The 13,818-nt window shown below is 49.5% G+C and overlaps 1 long non-coding RNA gene across 2 annotated transcripts in view; it reads right to left on the bottom strand.

Moving 5' to 3' along the window:
- Nucleotides 1-844: 844 nt before the first annotated feature.
- Nucleotides 845-13,818, bottom strand: part of LOC129404307 (uncharacterized) — a 45,974-nt gene continuing 33,000 nt past the window's right edge. For both annotated transcript variants that reach the window (XR_008629824.1, XR_008629823.1), the window contains exons 4-5: nt 7,532-7,605; nt 845-959 (exon numbers count right to left, since the gene is read on the bottom strand). This is a non-coding gene — a long non-coding RNA (uncharacterized LOC129404307). The remainder of the gene's footprint in view (nt 960-7,531; nt 7,606-13,818) is intronic.

Below are 13,818 nucleotides of genomic sequence, written 5' to 3' on the forward strand. Positions count from 1 at the left end.
GCAAGTCATGGAAGTCCAGTCAGGGAAATGTTCTCGGTGTCTCATAACTTGGACCACGTTCCCTCACAAAGCGCCCTGGTGTGGTGTGGACTCTTAGTGGGTTTTTATTACATCTCTAGGAGACCGGGTCCACTATATGTGATTCTGTGTTCTCAGCAACTCCTGACCCATCCCGGTCAAACTCAGAGCTGAGGTTATGGGTGAAGAGAGGGTTAAACCTGGGGCTGGAGTGATAGCACAGAGGGTAGGGCGTTTGCCTTGCACGTGCCCAACCTGGTTCCATTCCCAGCATCCCATATGGTCCCCCCCCCCCTGCACCCAGGAGTAATTCCTGAGTACAGAGCCAGGAGTAACCCCTGAGCATCTGGGTGTGACCCAAAAAGGAAAGAGAGAGAGAGAGAAGAGAGAGAGAGAGAGAGAGAGAGAGAGAGAGAGAGAGAGAGAGAGAGTTAAACCACTGGTGGGAGAGGGGAGGGAGGTTTCCCACCTGCAAGTCTAGACTCTTTCACTCTGCACGGACCAGAGGAAATGTGTGTACCCTCCAGTTGTTTTCTTCAAAAGAGTGCAGATGAAGCCTGTGAGGGAAGTGCCAGTGGGAAGATGGCATGAGGTACCAGACCTGTGATAAAGTGGCATGCAGTGCTCCCAGTCAGAACGTATCTCCTGGGTCTCCACCTACTGAGTGGTGGATGTCTATGAGCTCCATAAGGTCCCATTGGAAGTGCTTTTGTTTTGAAGGGGGCAGGTTATATCCACAGTGCTCACGGTTTATTCCTGGCATGGGGGTGATGAGGGAACGATAAGCCCTGCCTGGGATTAAACCCAGCTAGCAAGCAAAGCCTTACCTGGAGTACTAGCTCTCCGCATGAGTTCTCCTCCATGTCAGCCTACTTGGTGTTGAACGTCAAGGAGCTTCACAATGTCCCAATGACTCCCTGGGCTAGAGTCTGACAGTCCAGCTAAAACAAAGGTAATGTGTTCAGATGAAAAGGGGTTCAAACCCCATCTTTCTCCTAAGAACTGAGTGTGTACATGGTTTGTATGTGTATTTCCCAACTTCTGTCTGGAATTTCACACACACACATACAAACACACACACACACACACACACGGCTATTAATATGCAAACATCTGTGAGCTGGGGGTGGCAAGGCATGGAGGTAGTAGGCATGTGGGAGTCCCAGGCACCCTTGCCTCAAAGTGTCCTTTCAAAGCTTTCGCCTTTAGGACTCTCCAGATGGGGTATCTAAGCCGATGCTTCTTTTTAAAAATATTTGTTTTGCACCTCCAAAAGAGTGATTTTCTTTTAGAGCTTTATAATTTCTCCTTTCTGTCTAAATCCATTTCCACCTTCTCAAGCCCCAACTGACAGGAATCTTCCCTGGGGCTGGGGGTTGGGAGTCTGTCTGAAACTGCCTGGGACCGATCCCAAGGCTAATTCTTGTTCTCCTCTCTATTTGCATCCGCTGTTCGTCTGAGGATCATTTTAATAAATAACAATGAACGGGAATGGCATCTAGAGGGCTTGTCGGCAACATTTAAAAGCCAATAGAGTTTATAATTCTACTCTATCATTTCTTATTGATTAGAGTAATCAAGATAAAAAGCTAGCCGGGCTCGGAGAACTTCAGCGGCATATCATTAAAGATAAGAGTCAGTTAATTCTGGAGCCGGGGTAATGTGGCTGAAATGAAGAGTTCATTTGCATGAGATGCCGAGCCCAGTAACAAGGGGACAAAAATCACTAATTAGGATTGCAGAATGTCGCCCTCTCCACAAGCACCCTTTCCAGATCGTGGTGGAAGCAGTGATGGCAGTTTCTGTAAAAATCTGGCCAAGTCCTTGCTTTTGGGCTGGCCATTAATACCCAGACCTCTAGGCCACACATGTCTGACCTGGGAGGTGTGAGGGTGGGAGTGAATCAAGTTGTATCCCCTCTTTCTCTGCCCCCTCCCTCCCTTCTAGCCTCTCCCCTACCCCATACATACACGTAGGAGAGCCTCACAGTGGTTTTTGCTGAGGTATCAAGGTAGAGATCCCAGCTCTGATGAGGACCAGTGGGATCCCAGGGCTGGAGTCCATGACCTCTTCCAGCACCCCGCTATGACTCCTTCAGCTCCCTGGACCTGCCATTCTGGACTTTATTGTCTCCAACACCCAGGGCCATGAGTGTGTGAGTGTGTGTGTTGTATGCAAGGCTGTGGGGACCTGAGGAGGTCCAGGGCTGGTGGTGATGTGTGAATTTTGAGCTTCTTGCTGCATGAGCAGATTGTGCCTGCACCATGTGCACAATGCACAGAGTGACGGCGAGAAGGTGCTTGTAAGTGATGTACTGAGGTGTGTGGCTTGTGCAGACACACATGTTACTGTGTGTGTCTGGAATTGGGGAAGGGACAGGCTGGGGAGGTATTACATAGGGATCAGCGCAACAGCGTTTCAGCAGAGGCAGATGTGGGAGCTGGACCCTGACATTGGACAGCCCCATGGCACAGAGGGAGACTGGGGTGCAAGACTGCAGGGATACAGAGACCACACACACACACACACACACACACACACACACACACACACACCAGCCAGCCCTGAACCTGGGTGCAGAAGAAGGCAAGGAAGGAAATGCTTTTGTGCCTTCCTCACTTGCCCTGCCAATGCCCTAGAGAAGAAGCTCTGGTCAGCTCTTGGCCACTGAAGCTTGTGTCATGGACCCGCCCAGGGAAAATAAAAGTAGCCTAGGGGGGGCCGAGAGATGGTACAGCCATAGACATTTGCCTTGCCCTCGGCCAACCGGTTTGATCCCCCAGCAAACACATAGGGTTCCCTGAGCAACATCAGAAGTGATGTTAATCAGAGTCTGGAGTAAGCCCGAGCACAGCCAGGTGTGGCACAATCACAAAAAAAGGGGGGGAGAGAAGTAGCCTAAAGCCCCCCAAGAACCAATTTGGAACATAAGCAGAGAAGCGCACGTGGGAAGGTCGCTGGGCCAGCCGGGCCCTGCACCTCCTCCCTGGCCCTGCGGCTCTTTCTCGGCCCAAGGTGGTTCGGGAGCCCTCGGGTCGCGGAGGCTGAAGGTCGATGTAGACTCCTCTGCCACCGGCACCCGAGCGCTCCCAGATTTCCAAGTTTCTTAGGATTACCGGAGAGATGGGTGCTCGCCTGCGGGGGACCACCGCTCGGGGGAGAGATGCGGGGTCCAGCCTGGAAACCACCTCCGGGGCCTCTTTCGCACGATCTCGGCCCCTCGCTGCGTCTCGGCATCAAGGCCCGCGGCGGATAATGCAAAGTGGCAGCCGCATGTAAAGTCTCCGCGTTTGCGCGCCCCGCGGTCTCTCTGAGGGGTGTTTCAGCGGCCTCTCGGACTTCCTAACCCCAGCCGTCCCACCCCCGCGCGCGGTCCCAGACGTGGGGTGTCTAAACCAGCGGCCGGCTAGGCCCCGGGAGTGCTGCGGGCGCCGTGCGCCCCCACCCGAGGGTGCGCCCGCGGGGCTGCAGGCTGGCTCCCTGCATGGAGCGGGCGCCCGGGGTGGCGCTGGGGCTCTCGCGCGCCTGATTGAGTTGCAAGGGAGGCGTCCCCCCACTCCCAGGGATGCGTTTCTTTCGCCCTCTCCATACCTCACCCACCCCACCCCCCACCATCCTGGAAGGTGGGGTGTAACCGTGCACCGTGGGAGGGGGCTCCCTCACCTCCGCAACCGCAGCCCCGGCCCCCCCAGGCTGAATAAAGTCAGTCTGTATTTAATGGTTGTGGCGGATGTGAGGGGGTTTGGCAGCGGCAGGAGAGAGGCCTTCGGCTCTCACATCTCGCTCCTGACGTCGTGTGAGTCTACCAACCCACCACGACCCCTGAGTCTTGTGCGGGTGTCTGACTCGAATGACAAGCGAGCTGATTTTTTCAGTACATAGCTGGGAAATGTAGTGAGTGATAATAGAGATTTCTCTTTCATTTTTTACGCTTGACTTGGTTATTGTTGCCTTTCTTTTCCCGTGATTCCTTCGGAGGATTAGCTCTGACTTCCCCACTATTGGCGGTCAAAGTGGCCCCGACTCGGGATGACAATTGACGGGGATCAAGGGATTGCCCATTCTGTGCCTGTAAGAACGGATTCGTGCCAGAGAAACTCATCAAGTGGAGGCGGAGAATAAAGACCGTTCGGGGGTAAATGTATTCATTGAGAAGGGTTCTCCCAAATTGCTTCTAAGTTTTTTTAATGAAAAGTAACGATTGCGGCAATCAGCGGCTTTTTGGCGGATTACAAATCTGGAGGGAGCGGCGGCGCCTCATTGAAAAGCGCTCCCGCCTCGGCGCGGGGCAGCCGGTTCACAGGAGAGCGCGGGGGCGGGGGGTCCCGTAGCCAGACAAAGGCGCGAGGGCCGAGATGGGGCCGGGGCTCCGGGCGCGCACCCGGAAAGTGGACAAGGTGCTCTGTCTGCACCGGGGCGCGCAGGTGGGACTGGGACTTTCCTCCCCACCCCCACACACTCCACACATCCCTCTCCCACAGCCTAGGAGGGCAGAGAGGGTGAAGGGGAGGGTGTCAGGAGAGCAGGGTGCGGCCCCATCTCTGGTGCGCTAGGGCACGGAACAGGTGACCCTAGACTTCAGAGAAATGGCAGGTGCCCCCCAAACCCCGTCTCTCCTCCGTCCCTACGGAGTGCGAACTGAATCCAAGTAAAACCGGTTGGCCTGGGCAGTACGGTCTCCTAGGCAGGAGAGAAATCTGGGTCCCCCTTGTCCCCATCACACCATCACCACGTTCGTCGTCCAGGGAGCCTGGGGCAGGACTGCCACCAAAGGGACCTTCTGAGTAAGACTCCCTCTCCCCTCCCAAAAGACCAGTCCCCTTCCCCCATCCAAGGTGAGCCTCCACACATACTCCCACCTCTACTGGAATCTGGGTGCTCAAACTGTCCTACCCCCCATGTCTGCTTAGAAAATGGGGTGGGGGTGGTTGTGAGGGCAGGAGTGCAGACCAAAGGCAGTTCCCATGGAGGCTGAAATGGGCTGCATCGCATGCCTGACTTTTTAGATAGGTTTATATTTTTAAACCATTTGTCTTGGGGGAGGGCGGGGAGGACAGGTTTGGGGTGGGAGGTGCCCTGTTATTTCTCTCCCACCCTGCAGTAAAGGAGGGGAGAAGACAGACAGGGTGGGGAAGAGAAGGCGCCCAAGAATGACTCTCCGCTCTTCTAAGCCCTGCTCAAGTTTAAAAAGAATTACCTCCAGCGGGCAAGTCCAAGGCCCAGAAGGTTTAACTTTTTTTCTTTGCAGCTTGTCAATGCGACCATTGCTTTGATGGGAGGCTCCTCAAGGTGACACATTTCTGAACTTCACCCCCTTTTCAAACTAACTCCCTACCTCCTTGTTAGTGGCCAGCCCTGAACTTCTGCAGAGTGTTTTTGTGTGAGTCCGGGCTCATTCACGGCGCTTTTGTGGGCCTCTCCTCCTTTCAGGCCTCAGCGTGTTACACCAATTAAAGAGCGACGTGCTGTAAATGTAATGGGCCGCGGGGCGATTGTTTCTGACAGGCAACAAAACACATAGATCCACCCCTAAGATTAGGCCGTTGAAGGGAAGGTTGAGGCCGGTCAGTTTACTGAATAGTTTGTGAACTGTAATTCTGAAGACTCCTGTGGAAAAGAAAAGGCTCCTCCCACCTTCCTTGCCCGGCTCTCCCCACCCCCCCAAAAAAGCTCCAAAAGAGAAAGGGAGAGAAAACAAGTGACATCCACAGAGCAGAATGGGGTCACTAAGAGAAAAACCCTGGGGTGATGACAGGCTGGTGCTGTCACTTGGCCGGGGCTGAGAGCCCCTCAGGGCCTTCCCCACCTCCTGTACTCTCTCGACCTGGACCCAGAGCTCCTTCCCCTCCTGGACTGCAGTTTCCACTCCAGGTTGTGAGAGCAGGGAGGAAGGAGGTAAAGACAGGTTGCCTGGGAAAATTCCTTTAGTGGGGTTTAGTGTGATCTTGGGGGGACCCTCAGGACTGCACCACTGGCTTCAGGCTCTCCCTCCAGTCGCCCCTCTTCAGGGTCCCAGGTGCTCAGCCTCTGATGCCACTAGGCCTGGGCTCTCTCTCTCTCTTTCTCTCTCTCTCTCCCCCCCCCCCCCCCCCCCCCCGTCGTCCCTCCCTCCCTCCCTCCTGGCGGCTGGGAGTCCTCCTCTCTCCCAGCATCTCCCATCCAGTCAGGCTTCTGCAACACTATCATCCTCTGAACTCCGAAGGGCACATTTCATTTGGAGAGGAGAGATTTGTAAATCCCCTGTTCCACCCTCCACTCCTCCACTCCACACGCAAGTTTAGAGGCCCAGAAAAGAAAGCTGACTTTTTCAAGGTCACAATGAAAGTAGCAGCGGTGGAGCTGCAAATGGAATTGAGATCTGCCAGCCACTCCATTCCATGAAACAATCTCCCTTTCCTTCCCACCCCCACCCCACCCTTCCTTGCCCTCCTCTCCCACGGATCATTCCAGTTTCTGAGGTTCGGTTTGTGGGTCCTGCTCTCAATCGGTTCTCTGCTCCTCCCCAACTCTAGTCTACAGCTTGAGAATAGCAGCTAAGTATTAAGAACAGTTTGCTTCTTCTGTGAAGACTTCCCCAGCCACTCTTACTATCTCTGTCTTCTTCCCAGGCCTTTCTGCGTGGAAATCTCTTGTGCATTCTTCATGATAACACACACACACACACACACACACACACACATACACACACACCATTTCTTCTGTGAAGACACCCAGGCACAAAGACCTCAAGGAAGGAAGGAAGAAGATTTCATCTGATTGAGAAACTGAACGGAGCACAGTATAACTGGCACAGAGCAAGGCTATTAGAGACAGAGAACAAATGTTCAACAGCCTTGGGGCCTCATGAAAGATTTGGGATTTTACCCAGGCACCTGTGGGAAGCCATTGAACAACTCTGATCAGTGAAGTCCCTTGAAAATAGAGTATGTGTCCTTTTTATCTTGGTGTCCCTCTACTCCTATCCTAGTGACTGGCACAGAATTTTTTATTTGTTAATACAGCAAGAGGACTGGAGTGGGTAGGGCGTTTGCCTTGCATGCGACCAACCCGGGTTTGATTCCTCCGTCCCTCTCAGAGAACCCAGCAAGCTACCGAGAATATCCTGCCCGCACAGCAGAGCCTGGCAAGTTACTCTTGGCATATTTGATATGCCAAAAATAGTAACAAGTCTCACAATGGAGACGTTACTGGTGCCTGCTCGGGCAAATTGATGAACAATGGGACGACAGTGCTATACAGTGCTATAATACATCAAGAAATATTTGTTAGTACAATAATGAAACTGTAACTACTAAAAACACATTATCCAGCCCTTCCTTGCCACTTTATTTTGGCTAACCGGGTTGTAAAAACAGACTAAGAAGCTCCATGTCTCAGTGCTGTTACCTAATTGTTCTGTGCTGTGTTAGAGATTTGTTCTTTGTTAGGAATATAGCACACACAAAAGCCCTAGATGGAGGCATACAAGGAAAAGGTCTCTAAAGCAGTCTGCAATTTCTTGGTACAGCCTTACCTTGGTCACATATACCACTCTGCAGCCTTGGTTTCTGCATCCATAAAATGGGAACAATGCTCTGGATTCACGGGCTGTGGAGACACAACACTTCCATCTGTCTGAGAAGGACTTCATTGCAGAGGAATACTTTAATGATTAGTAAATGCCCTGGAGGCAGGACCTGACCGGCAATGTTGGCACCACTTTAGAAAGACAATAGATGCTCAGGAGCAAGCAGACTCCAGCAAGCACCCTCTCCCTCTCCCAGCAGCTCTCCCGGGCATGCTGTTGGCATGGAGCCCAGCTAGCCCACATCTTCCCCTGGGGCGTGTCACTGCCGCTGACACCCTTCACACTGGCTCCCCGGGCTCTGCCTCAAGAAGCCTGTTTCAAAGGATCCCACATTCCCTTGCTGCCTGTCGAAGGCAGCACTGGGGAACTGAACAGCGAGATTCTGGGTTGCCATGGCAGGACGCACAGAGATTCCCACTCGAGGGGCCCACCAGCTCACTGGATGTTCACCAGATTACTGCACGGTGATGGTGGGTTCTCATCCCAAAGGCCTGGGAGTCCTCAGGGATGAAATGTGAGTATAAGAACAAACATGCAGGGTGCTGGGGGCGCGCGTGCTTGTGTGAGAATGTGTCTTTCAAACTATTGTTTGTTAACCTCTGACAGAAAAGAGAATCTATTTGCCTACCCATCCCCACAGAGTAAAGGAAATCTTATTTCTATATTCCTGCTTAACAACTTCCTCTACACTTGCATGCAGGAAAAGGAAGGAGCCTGGTGCCTCTTACACTTCCCCTGGAGCACGTTCCTTTGAACATATTTTGAACTTCAGAGTCAGGCAGAGAAGTAAGTGAATATATGCAAAACTTGGAAGTTAGCTGGAGCCAGCTCAACTGCCGGGGAAAACTTTAGGGGGCATGTGTGGGGGGGATTCTGGTGGATGGTCGGCTACTTAGCAAGTCACATTCTCCCTGTGGCCATGACCTTCACATTGCTCCCCAGAGCTGCCTCGCTGAGACTAATGGGGGAAGGAATGTGTCCCAAGAGACTCACTGTAACCTCTCCCTGTGTTCCATTCAACCCTTTCCCGTGACCCCAAGCAACAATCCAATGGAACCACTAAAGTCCTTTATTAGTGCCTGATCAACTGATCTTTGATTGAAGCTATCAACCCCATGCCTGAATCCCCCAGCCACAAGCAATGCAGGTGATGTCCCCTGGTGGGCTATCATCAATGACCCACATGATTTCATGGTTTCTTGCACTGGATGCCGTCCCAGCTGATGAACTCACGCATGTCACAGGAGGGACTGTGCAGAGGCAGTTGGAGTGTGTGTTTGTGGTGGAGATGTTGGTGAGCAATTCTGAGGGGAAGCGGAAGGAAATTTCTTAAATGGGGAGATAATAACTGCTGAAGAAGGGACCAGATCCCTGAAGAAGGGATCAGGGCTGGGAAAGAGAAATGCAAATAGATCCAACCGACTTCATCTTTAGGAACATGCCCTGTGCAGAGCTGCAGAAGTTCCTTGCCATAGGCTGGAAGGTGGGGGAGGCAGAAACCTAAACAAGTGAATTCAATCACATCTGAAAAAGAGTAGGCTGAATTAGGATTCAGTCCTTGGGCCTGTTCCAGGAGATATTTGTGAAAAGTTGGTTGAAAGAATACCACTATCCAAACCCTAATTCCGCTATTATCTAAAAGCCCTGATTTCTTTGGCTTTCCTGATTAGAAAATGTTTTTCTGATTTTTGTCTGCTCCTGGCTTGTGACCTCTTAATTTAAATTTTTTTGGTAGATTTATTTTTTTTAGTTTGTTTGTCTTGAATTTTGCTTATACAACCAACTGTTGTGGGATTTTTTTTTCTCATGGTCCAGCAAAGACAGGGGTAAAGCAGAACATTAGTAACTCTATGTTGTACATTGAATCCATTCCATTAGCAGTTACCAAGCAGCCTTAATGGTTTGCTGTCACAAGCTTGGTTTATGAGTGAGGCCATCAGCCTGCTTCTGACATCTTTATTGCAGTGTCTCCACGATGCAAAAAGAAAAAAAATTATTCTTTTTGGTTTGGTTGCTTTATTTGGGGGTGGGGGGTGGAGGGGAGTGGTTTGGGCCATACCCAGCAGTGCTCAGGGCTCTCTGTGCTCTCCTGGCTGTGCTCAGGGGACCACATGTGATTGGTCCAAGGATTGAACCAAGGTTAACCACTAGCAAGGCAAGTGCCCTTCCTGCTGTTTAGCCTAGAAATTTGTCAGCCCACTTCACTCAATTAGCCTGTCAGTGGGAGCTCCATCTTTTTCACATTGATTTTAGACTTTCCAGTCATGTACCTGAGCTTCGAGAGAAAATGCTCCTAGTATTTCTTTCTTTTGTGTTTGTTCAATTTTGTTTTGGGGGCCACACTTGGAGGTGCTCAGAGCTTATTTCTGGCTCTGCACTCAGGAATTATTCCTGGTGGTGATTGGGGGTTCATATATAGTGCCAGGGACCAAACCAGGTTTGGTCACATGCAAAGCAAGTGCCTTACCTGCTGTACTATCATTTCACCCCCTGCCCCCACCCCACTGGTATTTTTAATTATTATTCTTGATGAAAGATCTTTAGTATCTACAGGAAATTTGAAAAACAGAACTGAATAGGGCAGAAAGGTCATAATCAGTAGTTAGGGATAGAGAAAGAGTTCAGTGAATTGGGTGTTTGCCTTGCAGCAGACTAAGCTGGGTTTAATCCCGGCACCCCATATGGTTTCCTGGGCACTGCCAGGAGTGATTCTGAATGTAATCTTGATTAAGCTCTGAGGACTGCTGGGTGTGGCCCAAGAGACAAAATAATAACAGTAATTAGTGGATTCGAGAAATAGAATAGGGATATGGTACTTGTCTTGCAGTTGGTCATCCAGGAATTGATTCTGGCACTGCATACAGTGCAATGACAAGAGTGATCTCTGAGAAAGACCCCAGAGCCAGGAGTAAGCTGAAGGGGAAAGAAGGAAAGGAAGAAAGAAGGAAAGGAAGAAAGAAAGAAAGAAAGAAAGAAAGAAAGAAAGAAAGAAAGAAAGAAAGAAAGAAAGAAAGAAAGAAAGGAAGGAAGGAAGGAAGGAAGAAAGAAAGAAAGAAAGAAAGAAAGAAAGAAAGAAAGAAAGAAAGAAAGAAAGAAAGAAAGAAAGAAAGAAAGAAAGAGGAAGGAAGGAAGGAAGGAAGGAAGGAAGGAAGGAAGGAAGGAAGGAAGGAAGGAAGGAAGGAAGGAAGGGAAAGAGGAATGAAGGAAGGGTGAGTATAATCAACAACTAGCTTTTATAATTTTGATCTGGAATTTGTATTCCACCCAATTTCCTATACTTGTATGTGGCGCTCATTCAAACCATAGAAATCATTGAGCAAACTTCTACAGGATAAATCTTAATTGCCAAAGAGTAAAACAATAACATACTTTCAGGGCCTGAGAAATCTAGGAATTAAGGCATTTCCTTGCATCCTGCTAGCCCTATTGTGATCCCCAGCACCATTTGTGTTCACCCAGCATGGCCATGGGTGCCGCGAGACTTCCTGGTGTAGCTCAAAACCCCCAAATAAATAAAATAATTTATACTCTCAGTTTATCAAATCATTTCACATATAAGTTTAAAGTAATCCCAAATAATTTTAAATTTCATTTTAATTTTTATTAAATAATTTTAAACTAATTTAAAAAATTAGAACACTTACAAAGCTGTTCATTATTGAATTTCAGTCATACAGTATTCCTATTCAGTCATACAGTATTACACCCATCCCTCCACTAGTGTACATTTCCTAGCACCAGTATCCCCAGGTTCCCTCTCATCACCCCTACCCCCCAGCCCTTGCCTGCATCTTTGGCAGATGCTTTTCTTCTCTCCCTCCCTCCCTCCCTCCCTCCCTCCCTCCCTCCTTCCCTCCCTCCCACTCTCCTTCCCTCCCTCCCTCCCTTCCTTCCTCCATCCCTCCGTGTCTCTCTCTCTCTGTCTCTGTCTCTCTGTCTCTGTCTCTGTCTCTCTCTCTCTCTCTCTCCTTTTAACTCTGACAGATCTTGTCCAGTGTGATCATTCCCACCTATTATTGTCATAGCGGCTTCTTCTCTATCTTACCTACCCTCAGGCCCCCACACATTTGTGGTTAAACTAATTTTTTAAAATATACAAATATATTTTTACATTTGGTCTGGAAAACTGACACAGGACTCCACTTATCTCCTTCAATCTGCCCATTACTTCCCTTTACCCACTGCTTAGCCATTCCCCCACAGAGGGGCCTTACATCCCCAGACCAACCTCCGTTTTTGAAAAGTCCTAACACAGTGACCCTTATTTGGCCTGCCTTTTGTTCAAAGTGCCTTGAGCTTCTACATCACCATCTCAACCAGCTTTCCAGATAGGTTTTACTAAACTAAATTATCTAACATGAGTTATTCCCCAAAGAATGAATAAGCCTTCCAAGTTTCCCTCCTGCCACCCTCCCCACCTGAGGACATTAGTTGTGGGAAACATACACTGGTGAAGGGATGGGTATTGGAACATTGTATTACAGAAACTTGATCATGCATGACTTTGTAACTCTGTATCTCACAGTGATTCAATTTAAAAAAAAAGAATGAATAAGGCAAAATCTTTTGGACCTCAATATAGCTCTAATTTGTGAGATTTAACGTGCGAATGTGGGGCCAGTGTGACAATACAGCAGGTAGATACGGGTTTGCCTTGCATATGGTTGACCCGAGTTTGATCCCTGGCACCCCATATGATCCCCAGAGCCCACCAGGAGTGATCCCTGAGTACAGAGCCAGGAGTAAGCTCTGAGCACATCAGGTGTGGCCCAAAAACCAAAATACTACTACTAATAATACAATTAAGTGTGAAATGTTTCGGGGGTTCATAAATAGAGTCTCTGGAGTCAACTTAGTGCTTGGTCCAGAGGAAGAAGCTGAGGACATGGGGCAGAGTCTTCCGGGGGAGGATATGACTAAGAGCAATGGTTACTGTCTCCATTCTGTGTTTCTTCTCTTAGTGAGCTCTGGCTACTGTAATAAAATTCCATATTCTGGGACTTAAATTAATTTGTTCACCGTTCTGAAAATGGAGACATTCAAGAACCAGTTATGTGGGCAGAGTGATAGCACAGTAAGAAAGGCACTTGCCTTGCACATGTCCAATGCCTTGCACATGTCCAACCTGAGCTTGATAACTGGTACCCCATATAGCCTTCTGAGTCCTAATGATTCCTGAATGCAGAGCTGGGAGTAAGCCCCAAGGACCCTTGGGTATGTCCAAACAAAAAGAGCCAGGTATTGATCAGTTAGGGTTCTGATGATGGTTCTTTTCCTGGCTCGAGGTTTTCCCTGTGTCCTCATGTGACATACCAAAGGGTATGCTCTCATATTGCTTTCTCTTTTAAAAGGCACCAGCCCTGGAGGATTAGGGTATGCTCCTATCACTTCCTCAAAGGTCCTGTCTCCTGGGGGTCAGAACAATAGTGAAGTACGCAGAGCACTTGCCCTGCAGGTGGTTGACCTGGGTTTTATCTCTGGTCACCACCAAGATGACCCGAGCACCACCAGAGGTAATTCCTGAGTGGAGAGTCCAGAGTAACCTCTGAGAATCACGAGGAATGGTCAAAAAAAAGTAGGTCACTGTCACTGTCATCCTGTTGCTCATTTATTTGCCCGAGCGGGCACCAATAACGTCTCCATTGTGAGACTTGTTACTGTTTTTGGCATATTGAATACGCCACGGGTTGCTTGCCAGGCTCTGCTGTGCGGGCGAGATACTCTTGGTAGTTTGCTGAGCTTTCTGAGAGGGGCGGAGGAATCGAACTCGGTTGGCTACATGCAAGGCAAATGCCCTACCTGCTGCGCTATTGGGGGTGGGGGTGGGGGAGGCCTGTCTCCAAATAGCAGTCACACTGGGAATTAACTAGAAGTTAGGGGTCTAGATATCCTTTAAGGGTAAGTAGATACAAGCATTCGTCCTTAATATCCCACCCAACATTAGAGACTTGAGAGATAGTACAAGGGTTGTGGCACTAGTTTTGTATGCAGTCAGTCCTGGTTCAATCCCCAACACCACATATGATCTTCTGAGTCCCATCAGGAATGATCCATGAACACATAGCCAGCAGCTAGCCCTGGGCACTGCCAGGAGGGACCAAAAACCTAAGCACTACAATAACCAAAAACAAAAAAGTCAACAGTCCCTTCAAATTCATGTGCCCCTCACATGTAGACACACCATCCCAAGAGTGTCAAAGTCTTAACTTATGCCAGTATCAACTCTAAAGCCC

Source organism: Sorex araneus, chromosome 4, assembly GCF_027595985.1.
Source record: "Sorex araneus isolate mSorAra2 chromosome 4, mSorAra2.pri, whole genome shotgun sequence".
NCBI lineage: Eukaryota > Metazoa > Chordata > Mammalia > Eulipotyphla > Soricidae > Sorex > Sorex araneus.